This window comes from Myotis brandtii, unplaced genomic scaffold (genome assembly GCF_000412655.1).
Source record: "Myotis brandtii unplaced genomic scaffold, ASM41265v1 scaffold156, whole genome shotgun sequence".
Taxonomy (NCBI): Eukaryota; Metazoa; Chordata; class Mammalia; order Chiroptera; family Vespertilionidae; genus Myotis; species Myotis brandtii.
Genome location: NW_005355666.1, coordinates 1,296,858 through 1,311,185, shown reverse-complemented (window position 1 = coordinate 1,311,185; position 14,328 = coordinate 1,296,858). Strand labels below are relative to the sequence as shown.

The window sequence follows — 14,328 nt, the reverse complement described above, 5'->3', positions numbered from 1 at the left end:
GATGTTCCGAGGCCTTCCGGGCGGAGGTGCTCCTGCTTCGCGGCAGCAGCACCCAGGCCCAGAGAGGAGAGGGCGGGCCTGCCTCCTGCGGAAGCAGCGTGGCTCCCTCCTGCCTCCCGCGGAATAGGTGCAGGTCCCTCCCAGCTCCCTCAGAAGCATCACAGCTCCTCCCAGCTCCAGTGGATGCCGGTGGCTCACTTCCACCTCCCACAGAAGCCGCATGGCTCCCGTGGAAGCCATGCAGCTCCCGGCGGCACACTTCGGTTCCCGCTGGCTCCCACAGAAGCAGCAGGTGGCCTACTGCCCGCGATATTGCATGATGGGCTACTAGTAGTTAAATAAAAAGAAACAGAATGTGTAAGGGGAGTTTAAAAGGAGAAGTTAGTAAGAAAATTAAGCACAGGGTGAATTTTTTAAAATGTAATTGAACATCCCTTGAGGGCTCCCAGACTGTGAAAGGGCACAGGCTTGGCTGAGGGCCCCACCCCATGCATGAATTTCATGCACCGGGCCTCTAGTCATCAAAAAATCAACAAACGACAAGTACTGGCGAGGATGTGAAGAAAAAGGAACCCTCGTGCACTGCTGGTGAGATGCAGACTGGTGTAGCCACTGTGGAAAACAGTGTGGAGTTTCCTAAAAAAATTAAAAATGGAACTCCCATTTGACCCAGTCATCCCATTTTTAGGAATATATCCCAAGAAATCAGAAACACCTATCAGAAAAGATATATGCATCCCTATGTTCATAGCAGCACAATTTACAATAGCTAAGATTTGGAAACAGCCTAAGTGCCCATCAGCAGACAAGTGGATTAAAAAACTGTGGTAGATCTACACAATGGAATACTACAGTGGTTTTATGCAGCTGTAAAAAAGAAGGAACTCTTACCATTTGCAACAGCATGGATGGATCTGGAGAGCATTATGCTAAGCAAAATAAGCCAATTGGAGAGAGATAAATATCACATAATCTCATTCATTTGTGGAATATAGTGAACAACATAAACTGATGAACAAAAACATATATAGACACAGAGAAGCATCGATCAGACCATCAAACCTCAGAGGGAAGGTAGGGGAAGGTGGGGGTAAGGGGGAGAGATCAACCAAAGGACTTGTATTCATGCATGTAAGCATAACCAATGGACACAGACACCAGGGGGATGAGAGCATTTGCTGGGGGGTGGGAGTGGCCGGAGAGAGGTCAATGGAGGAAAAAAATAATATTGTAATAGCTATGTACAGGCCAGGGGGGGGTACTTGAAATATTATGGGGACCACTCTGTAAAGTATATGATTTTCTAACCACTATGTTGTGCACCTGAAACTAATACAGAATAATATTGAATGTGAACTATAATGGGAAAAAAGATGGAAATTTTTATGTTTTCCATCATTATAATAAAAAAGTAAGAAAAATCTCAAATAAACAATCTAAACTTACACCTGAAGGAACTACAAAAAGAACAATACTAGTAAACAAATTTCAAAGTAGGTAGAAGGAAATAATAAAGATTAGAGCAGAAATACATGACAGAGACATGGGGAATAAGGACACATATGTAATACCTTAATCAATAAAGAGAAAAAAAATGACAGAGATAAAAAAAATATCAATGAAACCAAAAGCTGATTCTTTAAAAGGATAAACAAGATTGATGTACCTTTATCCAGACTCATCAAAAAAAAGACAGAAGTCCCAAATAAATAAAATCAGAAATGAAAGAGAAGTAACAACCAACTCCATAGAAATACAAAAGATTATAAGTAAATATTACGAACAGCTATATGTCAACAAATTGGACAATTTGGATGATATGGATAAATTCCTAGAAACATACAAGGTTCCAAAACTGAATCAGGAATAACCGTAAAAGCTGAATAGACAGATTACAACAAAAAACTGAAGCAATAATTAAAAAAAAAAAAAAACTCCCAACAAACAAAAGTCCTGGACCGGATGGCTTCACAAGTGAATTTTACCAAACATTCAAAGAAGAACATCTATCCTTCTCAAACTATTCCAAAAAAATTCAAGAGCTCTTTTACGTGGCTGGCATTATCCTAATTCCAAAACCAGGTAAAGACACTACAAAGAAAGAAAATTTATAGGCAGATATCCCTGATGAACACTGATGCTAAAATCCTCAACAAAATATTAGCAAACCGGATCCAGCAATACATTTAAAAGATCATATACTATGATCAAGTGGGATTTATTCTGAGGATGCAAAATTGGCACAATATGTGCACATTAGTAAACGTGATACACCACATAAACAAAATGAAGGATAAAATCACATGACCCTATCAAAAGATACAGAAAAACACTTGATAAAATCTAGCACCCATCTATGATTAAAAACTCTCAACAAAGTGGGAATAGAGGGATCATACCTCAACATAGTAAAGGCCATATATGACAAACCCACAGCCAATATCATACTCAATGGACAAAGTATAAATAATTTCCCTTAAGATCAGGAACAAGACAGGCATGTCTGCTTTCACCACTTATTCAACATAGTACAAGAAGTCCTAGCCACAGCAATCAAACAAGAAGAAATAAAAGGTATCCAAATTGGAAAGGAAGAAGTAAAACCGTCATTATTTGCAGATGACATGATACAGTATATAGAGAACCCTAAAGATTCCACCAAAAAGCTACCAGAACTGATAAATTCAGTGAAGTAGCAGGATACAAAATAAATATCCAAAAATCAGTTGCATTTTTATACACCAATAATGAACTATCAGAAAGAGAAACTAGGAAAACAATCCGATTTACAATTGCATAAAAAAATAAATTACAGTATGGAGTTTCCTCAAAAAATTAAAAATGGAACTGCCTTAGGACCCAGCAACTCCTTATTGGAATATATCTGAAAAAACCTGAAACACTGATCTGAAAGAATATACACTGAGTGGCCAGATTATTAAGACCACCCCATCAGTACTTCGTTGGGCCACCTATTGCCTTCAATACTGCGGCAATTCTTCTTGGCATTGATTCTACGAGATGTTGAAAGCCAGCTGCCTGATGGCTCTTTTAACTTCGTCCCACAAATGCTCAATTGGATTGAGATCTGGTGATTGTGGGGGCCACCTAAGCAAGGTAAAGTCTCCCTCATGTTCTTGAAACCACTCCTGCGCAATACGAGCACCATGGCATGGCGCATTGTCTTGTTGGAAGAAGCCATCTCCATTGGGATATGCCATCAACATGATAGGATGAACTTGATCAGCAACGATTCTTAGGTATGTTGTGCTATTCAGATGTTCATAATGGTCTGGCCCTCTAGCAACTTCAGTGGGAAATTATAGCTAATTTGCCTACAAATGTCAGGTGGTTATAATAATCTGGCCACTCAGTGTATACCCCAATATGTTCATTGTAGCATTATCTATAACTAGTAGCCCTGCGCACGAATCCGTGCACCAGTAGCTCGCTGCCGCCCTCCTGTAGCTCTCCGCCAGCCACTTGTAGCTCGCTGTCCCATCCTCCTGCTGACCCGTGATCCGGTCATTACTTGGTTGGTCATTACATAATGACCATTTGCATATTACATCTTTATTATATAAGTTAATAAAAGCATAATGTGCTAATTAGGCTGGACAGCCAGATGACCTTCCAAACTAAGCTGGGGCTGGGAGGGCTGAGGCAGCCACTGCAGCTGTGAGGGCCGAGCCCCTTGCACAATTTTGTGCATCGTGCCTCTAGTCCTATATAATAAAAGGCTAATATGCAAATTATCCCCTTGGGTGGTCGTTCAACTGGGAATTTGACCAGGAAACTGAGAGTTTGACCACTTGCTATAATGTGTGCTGACCACCAGGGGCAGCGTGGAACATGGCAGGCATCAGCGGTGCTGGCAGCAGGTGGCAATGGAGGTGCTGCTGGCCCCAACGAGAGGGGGACCATGGTGGGATGGTGGAGCAAGTGAGCAGGTGGCACAAGACCAAGGCAGGTGCCAGGCGGGGTTGCAGGGCTGTGAGGCTGGGGGCACGAGCTGGGACCTGATCTCCACAGGCCACCCCGAGGGACCCCACCCGTACATGAATTCATGCACCGGACTCTCGTGCCCCTGAGTAGATGGATGGAAAAAAAAGCTATGGTACATTTATACAATGGTCTACTACTAGGCCATAAAATGAAGGAAAACTTACCCTTTGTGACATCATGGATGAACCAGGAGAATATTATGCTAAGTGAAATAAGCCAGTCAATGAAAGACAAGTACCACATGATTTCACTTAAATATGAAATAAACATATAAGCTAACAAAATAAAGAAACAGACTCACTGATACAGAGAACAGACTGACAGCTGTCAGGGGAGAGGGGTTGGGGGTAAGGCTGGGTGAAAAAGGTAAAGGGATTAAGCAAAGAAAAAAAAAACAACCTCATAGACACAGAAGAGTATGGTGATGACCAAAGGGAGAGGGAAGTACAGCAGGAGGAGGCAGAAGAGAGTAAAGGGGGATAAGTAATGATGGAAGGAGACTTGAATTTGGGTGGTGAACACACAATCCTATATAATAAAAGGCTAATATACAAATAGACCACACAGCAGAATGACCGGTCGCTATGATACGCACTGACCACCAGGGGGCAGATGCTCAATGCAGGAGCTACCCACTGGTGGTCAGTGCACTCCCACTGGGGGAGCGCCACTCAGCCAAAAGCTGGGCTCATGGCTGGAGAGTGCAGCAGTGGTGACAGAGGCCTCTCCCACCTCTATGGTAGCGCTAAGGATGTCGGACATTCCCTGAGGGCTCCCAGACTACGAGGGCGCAGGTTGGGCTGAGGGACACCACCCCCCCCAAAGTGCACGAATTTCATGCACCGGGCCTCTAGTACAATATACAGATTATGTATTATAGAATTGCACATTTGAAGCCAATATAATTCTATTAATCAATGTCACACCAATAAATTTAATAAAATATACTTTCAAAATGTTTAAAAACAAAAAATGTGAGTGAAAAATGTTTACAGTCTAGTGCAGCAATGCTTATGTGAGAGGTTGTGAGGAAAAATGTGTATTCTGGTTGCCTGAAGCTTTACTGAATGAGAATATGTGTGAACATGCAGAGATAGAATTAGTGACACTATAAAGAGGCAAAAAAAAAAAAGTAAAAATCCCAGGTGTGTATTTTTTCATATTGCTCTTTCCTTGTCCCCCAAATTATCACTTCCTGTTCCTGTATTACCCTTGTTATTAGGAACTCCAAGCCATGTGTGGCACCATACCTCCACTTTCAACCATCCTTCAACCACAGATCCTGCCCTAGGTCCCTCAGCCTCTTGAAGTGACAATTTCCCCTAAAGTGTTGGGTGTTCCTAGCTTCATCCTTTTTCCCATTTTGCTTACCCTCATCCTCAGACAAAGGCCTCTTGCTTTTATTTTTATCACTCCTGAGGATTTTCCATTGATTTTTAGAAAGAGCGGGAGAAAGAGTGGTGAGGGGAGAGAACAGAGGGGGAAGAAAGAGAGAGAATGAGAGACATCAATTGGCTGCCTCCCGCACAAGGGAACTAGAACCTGCAACCCTTTGGTGTGTGGCCAACACTTTATCCAAGGAGCTACACTGTCCAGAATGATGCCTCTTACTTTTAAAAGTCAGATGTAAGTCTATGATTTAGGGTTCTTGGTCTCTGTAAAGGTAGAGACCAGAGAGAAGGGATTGAGCCAGTAGCTCTCCTATGGAGTGATTTGGATGAGTCCACCAGAGACCCAACTGCATGTGATGAATAATAACTTTTAGTCTTCCCCAGCCCTTGAGGCAGTGCATGTGGACGTCTGCATGTGGATATTTACATATGTACCCCGCACTCATGAATGTATGAACTGGAGGAAGTTACTACAGTGGAGGGGTTCTTCATAACTAGGTCTGTCTGGCATGAAGTATTTAACATTCTCCCATGACCTTAAAAATATACATTTTTATAAAATGAAAACCATAATAAATGTTTTGAATATTAAAAAATCAACCTACAGAGGAAAATCAATGGAGAAAGCTATTTGCCCTGTACTTTTTCAACAATGTTGCTGTTAGTTGTATGCATCTCTAGTTCAACTCTTGCCATTGGACATTCACCAAGTAGGTTTTTCTTGCATTTCTCTCCTCTACCTCTAGAAACAAACCTATTAATTTTTTTCTTCCTTCTCTGGCGAGTGGTGAATCCTTTCTTGTGTGATCAGGTTGCGGATAGACTTGTAAGGGTGTTTGCTGCATACAGTGTAAAGCATTGTGACCACCAATACACTTCAATGGTTTCAACTGAAAAAAAAAAATAAGTGTCACATTGACCAAAGAGGGGATTATTTCAAAATCAGTAAGAATAACAATGGAATGGGTTTCAATACATCAAATATTAGAAAATGTATGAGTTCATAAATTTACTCAAATGAAAAACACAAAAATTTTAACTCTCACTGATCACCTTTGTAGAATGCAAGGGAACCAATTCATTTGTATGAAAATAAAGCAAAAGGAACAAGCATTTATTTTGACTTCCTTTACAAAGTCTACCTCAGAGTAAAAGAAACTAGTGCATGAGGAAAGAATCTCTCTTCATAGAAGTATTCCAGCAAATAAAGAATGACAGAATTAGAATATCCACTAATGAATTAATGGACCTATAACTATGACCATTAACTGCTAACATTACAGAAAGAGAAACTACCAGATATGACATGCCTCTTACATACAATCCTACTTATGAAAAATTCTTGCCAAAGAATCAAAACTGAATCTGAGCAAGCCTTTATATCTAACTACCAATTTACCAACTTAATAGAAATACAGGGGACATAGTAAAATGTTAAATGACACTGTGGGGGATGCATTTGGCAAAATCTAGACTCTGAAAACTTCTACAGGTCAAACAATCCAGTTCAACAAATTAGAAATTTAGAAAAAGAGATTCACGAATTAAGAGAAATAAAAGATATATCAACAAACTGGATCAAAATGGATCGCATTTGAATCCTGTTTCAAGCAATTAGACTGTTTAAAAAGATGTTTATGGCACAACTGGAGAAATTTAGGCACAGATGCATATTTGATGATTCTAAGAAATTACTGTTTTGTGGATGTGATTATGATATTGTAGTTATGCTTTAAAAAAATCTTTGTGGCATATACATACAATGGAATATTATTCAGCCTTAAAAATGACTCAAGTTCTCACACGTTACAACATGGATGAACCTTAAAGACATTATGCTAAGTGAAATAAGTCAAACACAAATGGACAAATATTGTATGTCACCACCTATATGAGGTATCTAGAATAATGAAATTCATAAAGACAGTATGTAGAAGGGTGGTTGCTAGGGGCTGGGGGAGAAGGGGAATGGGGACTTATTGTTTAATGGGTATAAAGTTTCAGTTGGGGATGATGAAAACGGTGTGGAAATGAATGGTAGGGATGGTTGCACAACGCTGATGTACAGCCCTGGCTATTGTGGCTCAGGTGGTTGGGTGTCATCCTATTCACCGAAAGGTTGCCAGTTTGATTCCTGGCCCAGGTTATGCGCATGCAGGAGGCAGCTGCTCAATGTTTCTGTTTCTCTTTCTCTCCCTGCCCCCCAAAAAGTAATTTTAAAATATTTTTAAAAACAATGTGAGTGTACATGACACTGAACTGTATAGTTAAAAATGGTTAAAATGGTACATTTTATGTTATATATATATTTTACAATAAAGAGTTCTTATCTTTTAAAGATGCTGAGATAGTGACTCTGTGATACACTTAAAAATATTCAGGGTGGCCTGGCTGGTGTGGCTCAGCAGTTGAGCACCGAGCTATAAACCAGGTCTAGGTTCGATTCCTGATCAGGGCACGTGCCCAGGTTGCGGGCTCGATCCCCCAGTGGGGGGCATGCAGGAGGCAGCCGAGCAATGATTCTCTCTCATCGTTGATGTTTCTATCTCTCTCTTCCCCTCCCTTCCTCTCTGAAATCAATAAACATGTTTAAGGGGAAAAAAAAGAAATCTCAAAATAGCCCTATGATTTCAGTGCCATTGTTAACCTCCACTTTGCAGATAAGGAAACTGAGGCACTGACTGGTTTAAGTCACATATCCAAGCAAGCTCTGACAAGGAATGGTGCAGCCGGGATTCAGATCCAGGCACTGCAGGTTCAGAGTCCTTGACTTCCCCCCATATTGGCTATCTTTATCTCTTACAAATAGAACATTCATATCACTTTCTAAGAAATCCAGCTTAACCCGCCCTTGCTAAATTCCTAAGACTCTTGAGTGCTTTATTCAAGGTCAATGGCCCTTAGAAAAACTGCAGCTGTGAAACTCTTCAGCTGATGAAAGAAATCCTGGCTCCCTGAGAGGGTCCTGCATCCACGCTGCAGTGTCCCCAGCCCTTGACCTGTGAGCAATAGGGTGTGCAAGGGGGGGAAGGTGATTCTGATCCACACACCAAATGATACAGGAAGCATCTGGCATCCCTGCAGAGTTCATTGTAATGGTATTTGACCCATGTTAAAAGTCTCCCACCTGAAGTGAGAAAATGAGGATCTGTATGCTGAGCTTGACACAGAGAGGTTACATTATAGTGTGACAAATGAGATTAATAGTATCTAGACAAGTTTTCAAGCACACCTGGGAATACATTACTGACACATTACAGGAATATGCCAATATACTTTTATTCACATACATGCAGAAAAACACTTTACCCTTACAATTCGAGACAAACCTGTACTACAATCACACCCAAATCTTTTAATTTTCTCTTCTAAACTAAAACTCTTAATTTTTTGTGAGTTTTAGGCATCATTGGTGAGGGGAGAGTATTTTTGGCAAGAGCTTTGCCAAGCCCTGGCTGGTGTGGCATAGTTGATGGGAGTGTCATCCCATGAACCAAAGGGTTGCATGTTTGATTCCCCATCAGGGAACATACCCAGGTTGGGAGTTCAATCCCTGGTGGGGTGCTTGCATGAGGCAACCAATCAGTTTCTCTCTCAAAAAAAAAAAAAGGAAAAAATTTGCCAAGATCAAGTTTCTTTTGCTTTCATTTCAATGTCATGTGGCTTATCATTACTATGCCAATTCTTCATAAATGTGTTGTAAGTGCACTAGAGACCTGATGCACAAAATTTGTGCAAGAGTAGGCCTTCCTTCCCCCAGCTGCCGGCACCAGCTTCCCTCTGGCACCCGGATTCCGTGCTTCCCTCGCAGCCCCAGCTTCATCTGGAAGGTCGTCCGGAAGGATGTCCAGTCTAATTAGCATATTGTGCTTTTATTATTATAGCTATAATATGCATTTATATTTATTTATATACATAAATAAATGTTTATACATATAAACATATATATTCTCATCATTAAAATGTTAATTCCTCCCAAATTGATCATATGTATATATGCACACCCATATATACAAACATTTTATATACATTTGTGTATACATTTAATACAACTCAACCAGAATCCTAAGGGACTGGGTTGGGAATAGGGAAAGTTATTCTAGAGTTCATATGGAAGAATAAATGGCTGCAAACTGATGGCCAGGCCATTTTTTAAGGGGAAAAATAGTAAATGCTTATCTTACCCAATATTAAAAATTACTGTAAAATACTAAAATAAAGTCTGGTATTAGTACAGGAATAGATAAATAAGTCAGTGGAACAGAATGGCGAGCTCACAAAGAGATCCAAACATATATAAGAACTCACCACATGAGCAGAAATTCCACAAAGGGGGAATTTTACATCTTTGCCAAAATGATAAATTATTTAATATAAGGTGATGACAGAATTGCTAACTATCCAAAAGAAAGCAAAACTAGACCTTTACCTCATGCTGTATAATAAACACAAATAAGAATAATACTAAAGGAAAATTTAGGATAGTTTTATATTACCTTAATGCAATGGAGATCTTATGAAGAAGACAATTAACCTAGGAACCATAAAGGAAAAGATAGACATAATTAACTACATTTTTTTAATCTTAATTTTTTGTATAGCCAATTATATCTAGTGATGTTGAGGGTTTGGGGAAACAGGCACTCTCATCTATTGTTGGTGGAAATATGTTACAAATTTTTTGATAATTTTATAATATGAAATGTCAACCAATAAATAAAATGTCAAAATTAAAAATATACATGCTTCTTGCCCTAGCTGGTTTGGCTCAGTGGATAGAGCGTCGGCCTGTGGACTGAAGGGTCCCAGGTTCGATTCCAGTCAAGGGCACATGCCTAGGTTGCGAGCTTGATCCCCAGTAGGGGGCATGCAGGAGGCAGCTGATCAATGATTCTCTCTCATCATGGATGTTTCTATCTCTCTCTCCCTCTCCCTTCTTCTCTGAAATCAATAAAAATTTATTTAAAAAAAAGAATAGCTCTTTTAAAAAAAAGTTCAGTAAGAGGACATCATCCTTTACATTAATACTGTTAATTGAAACGTTATGGGTATGTGTTTGCTGGTGTTTCATATATGTTGCTTGATTTGACTTTGTAGTTTCACAAGAACTAAAAGCAGAAGGATTTATAGCTGATGTTACACTAGCACATAAAAAAATAACTTAAGTCAACCCTAGAACCCAAGAGAATTTTTTAAAGGGTCTGAATATGTAGGTCCGAAAACTTTCATAATAACAAGTATATAATTAATTACATAATAAAAGAAACTAGAATTTACTCACATTTGAGAACAAGTCCCTTTTAGTGTTGAAATCATAGCAAAGAAAACTGAAGCAAAGCAAACTCTCCAGGTCTAATTAGGCCAGCTGAAGTATTGACTCAAAGTTGTTGTGAGCTGCCTCCAGCCTGTTAGGTCAAAGTTGTTGCATTTGTTGTATATAATATACTATAGTGTATAATGGAATTTCTTTCTTTGGATTTCTTTGTCTTTTTATAACAGGAGAGTCAAAACTGTTTGTGAAGGTTTACCAGTGGTCGGCAAACTCATTAGTCAACAGAGCCAAATATCAACAGTACAACGATTAAAATTTCTTTTGAGAGCAAATTTTTTAAACTTAAACTATATAGGTAGGTACATTGTTATTAACTTAATTAGGGTACTCCTAAGCTGGCCTTTGCTAAAAACATCCTCAATCTGATTGAGGTACGTTCACTGAGGTCGACCCCTTCCAACTCTCCCATCCACACTCGTCTTGTATACTTGTTTCGTCACCCGCACGCGCGATTTGCGGACGCGACTAGCACTAACCACTGCACAATGAGACTGCTGACTGGTTCACTTAACTCAGAGCCAAATATCAACAGTACTTCTTCAAAATAGACTCAGGCCGAAAACCGACTTCTGCGCATGGGCCACGAAGTTTCAATCGCACTGTACGTGTGCGCCCGCACGTGGTATTTTGTGGAAGAGCCACACTCAAGGGGCCAAAGAGCCGCATGTGGCTCGCGAGCCGAGGTTTGCCGACCATTGGTTTAGCCCATCTCCTGTCTGGTTCAGAAAGCGGCCTATTCTAAATCATCTCCAGACTCCCACTCATATTTTGTTCTTTCTTTTTTTCCTTAATCCTCACTCGAGGATATGTTTTTATTGATTTTAGAGAAAGAGGGAGAGGGAGAGAAACATCGATGAGATAGAAACATCGATTGGTCACCTCCTGCATGCATCCTGACTGGGATTGAACCCACAACCTGAGCATGTGCCCTGACTGGGAATCAAACCCGAGACCTTTTGGTGTAGGGGCCAACACTCAACCAACTGCGCCGCACCGGCCAGGTCACCACCCATATTTTGAATTTATGACCAAGAAATGAATTATTTTCACCTTCACACATAACCCAAACACTTCACACACTCGGTGGTGTCCTAAACTTAATAAATGATACACACAAATGCTTTGAACTTCTAATGGAAGTATTTTAAGGCTGACTTTTTCTCAAAACAAATCAAAACATGGGAATTTTTAAAAGCAATCGCATTTGGGCATATTTCAAACACTTCTGAAATGATTGCTGGCAAAAATTAACTTCCAAAGCGACCTTGTAATAAACACATCGCGCACAATGCAGTCAGGTTCCATGGCTCTGCCTCTCAGCGTGCTCCTCAACCTGAGAAGCCAGAATGCTGCGAGACAAGATGCATGTCTGCAAGGAATGTGATGCAATAATCATGTGTCTACAATTCCATTATGGTATAATTAATCTTAATTACACATTAAATTCTGCCTGAATTAAAAGACTCACATCGCTTGAATCTTGTTTGTGGTGCCTGTAATTTCAGCGTGTTATTTTGAGAAATGTGAAATAATAAACCTTCTAAAGCAAAATGGTGACTTCAGGGACCCTGTTCTTTGGGGCTCTGAGAGCCCCACTGTAGTCAGCCCAGCCCACTTTTCACATTTGCCAGGACCAGGTGAGAGCGCTTTACATCCCTATCTCCCATTCCCAGGCTGAGAGGCAGCGCCTGGGAAAAGAAGTGTGGATTACATAGCCAGTCACCTGACAGCAGGGGGCGTCACCCACACCTCTCCCTGTGTTTGTGCTTCTCTACATTGTTCTGAAGGCAGACTAGAGACTTGGCACTCACCTCCTTTTCCGAGCACCATTGTGAGAATTTCCTGGGTTCTCTTTCAATCTTCCCTCTCCTGCTTCCACAGGCACTTATTAACCTTTTTGGAGCTTCTCCAGGCACACCCAGCAACTCCTACAAGAGCAAAGAATCTTCTTAGAAGGCGGAAAGCTGCACCCACAGCAGCATCTTTATTATGGTACAATTCAGACACAGCCTGTACTTCTGTGAGGCCAGGATCATGAGATCATTTTGTGCATTTGTACCTAATGAAGCCATGGTGCCAATGAGGACTTTTTGAAAAACTTCCACAGAGATAGGACTTCAAATGTTCTACATCTTGCTGAGGGGGAAGAAAAATGTCTGGAACTATTATGGTCTCTAGAAACGTAAAAACCAAATCGTGGTTTATGCATTTTAGAAGGGCACATTTTGAGCCTGAGAAGGACAAATTTTGCTTCTCTTTGGAACAGAGAAGAAAATGTTCACTAAGAGGCCTGCACCTAAAGTGGAAGGCTACCAGCCTTAGCTGGTTTGGCTCAGTGGATAGAGCATCGGCCTGCGGACTGAAGGGCCCGCTCAGGGCACATGGCTGGGTTGCGGGCTTGATCCCCAGTGTGGGGCGTGCAAGAGGCAGCCTATCAGTGATTCTTTCTCATCATTGATGTTTCTATCGCTTTCTCCCTCTCCCTTCCTCTCTGAAATCAATAACATATACTTCAAAAATTAAGAAATAAATATAGTGGAAAGCTACCAAAGGCACCATACTCTATGTTATACTAAAAACTTTCAGCAAAGGAACTGGAGCAAAATTGGGAAGAAATGATGGTCGATGCCCTGAGGAGGGAGGAAGACACGGAACGCCTGCAATGAGGATGATGATGAAAGCATCAGTGGCTAGAAAACTGGAGGCTCCACATGAAAGATTCATCTACTCCCTGAAGCCCAAGCAGCACCTCTGCATCCTTTCTAGACAATATGGTGAAGTGGAATATCTACTCCGTACAGGGGCCCTCAAAATCCCAGCGAAATGAATGAACTTTGGTCTCTCTCTTCTTGATTTTCCTGCATTTTCCAGGGGCACTATTGGATTATAAAGCTTCCCTTTATGGCCCAGCCAGCATGGCTCAGTGGTTGAGCATTGACCTATGAAGCAGGAGGTCACGGTTCGATTCCCCGTCAGGGCACATGCCCGGGTTGCGGGCTGGATCCCCAGTGTGGAATGTGCAGGAGGCAGCCGATCAGTGAGTCTCTCATCATTGATGTTTCTATCTATCTCTCTCCCTCGCCCTTCCTCTCTGAAATCAATACAAATATTTTTTTTAAAAAGTAAAATAAATAAAGCTTCCCTTTATGAAAGATATACCATGTCCATAGACTGAAGGACTCGATACTGTAGAGATGTCAGTTCTCAAGAGGCCAGAAACAGACCCACACATATACTGTCACCTATTTCATGAAAAAGGTCGAAGCTACTGGAGTACTCTTAATGTGCTGTTCCGTGATCTAGATCCTGGTTAAATCAGTGTTGAGTTTGTGAAAATTTAACAAGCTGTACATTTATGATATGTGCACTTTTCTGTTTACATATTATACGTCAACTAAAAGTTTGGTTTGAATCCCTTTATAAGAGTCAAAAGACATTTTTCAAAGATTAAACTGTCCTTGTTCAAAGCAGAAAAACAAAAGAATATGTTCAAAATTTGGATGAATTCAATGGTGATTTGGTTCCTAGTTTCTCTTTTATAGAATTTTAAGTAGTTTGCCTCTTTTAAATATCTAGATACTGCTTGTTCTTCTCCACTCA

The 14,328-nt window shown here is 40.7% G+C and overlaps 1 long non-coding RNA gene across 1 annotated transcript; it reads right to left on the bottom strand.

Moving 5' to 3' along the window:
- Positions 1–6,121: 6,121 nt before the first annotated feature.
- On the bottom strand, positions 6,122–10,753 carry LOC106725331. Its single transcript, XR_001361196.1, has 3 exons — positions 10,678–10,753; positions 9,893–9,930; positions 6,122–6,286 (listed from the first exon to the last, which is right to left on the bottom strand). It is a non-coding gene; the product is annotated as an uncharacterized LOC106725331 (long non-coding RNA).
- Between the last annotated feature and the right edge of the window lie 3,575 nt (positions 10,754–14,328).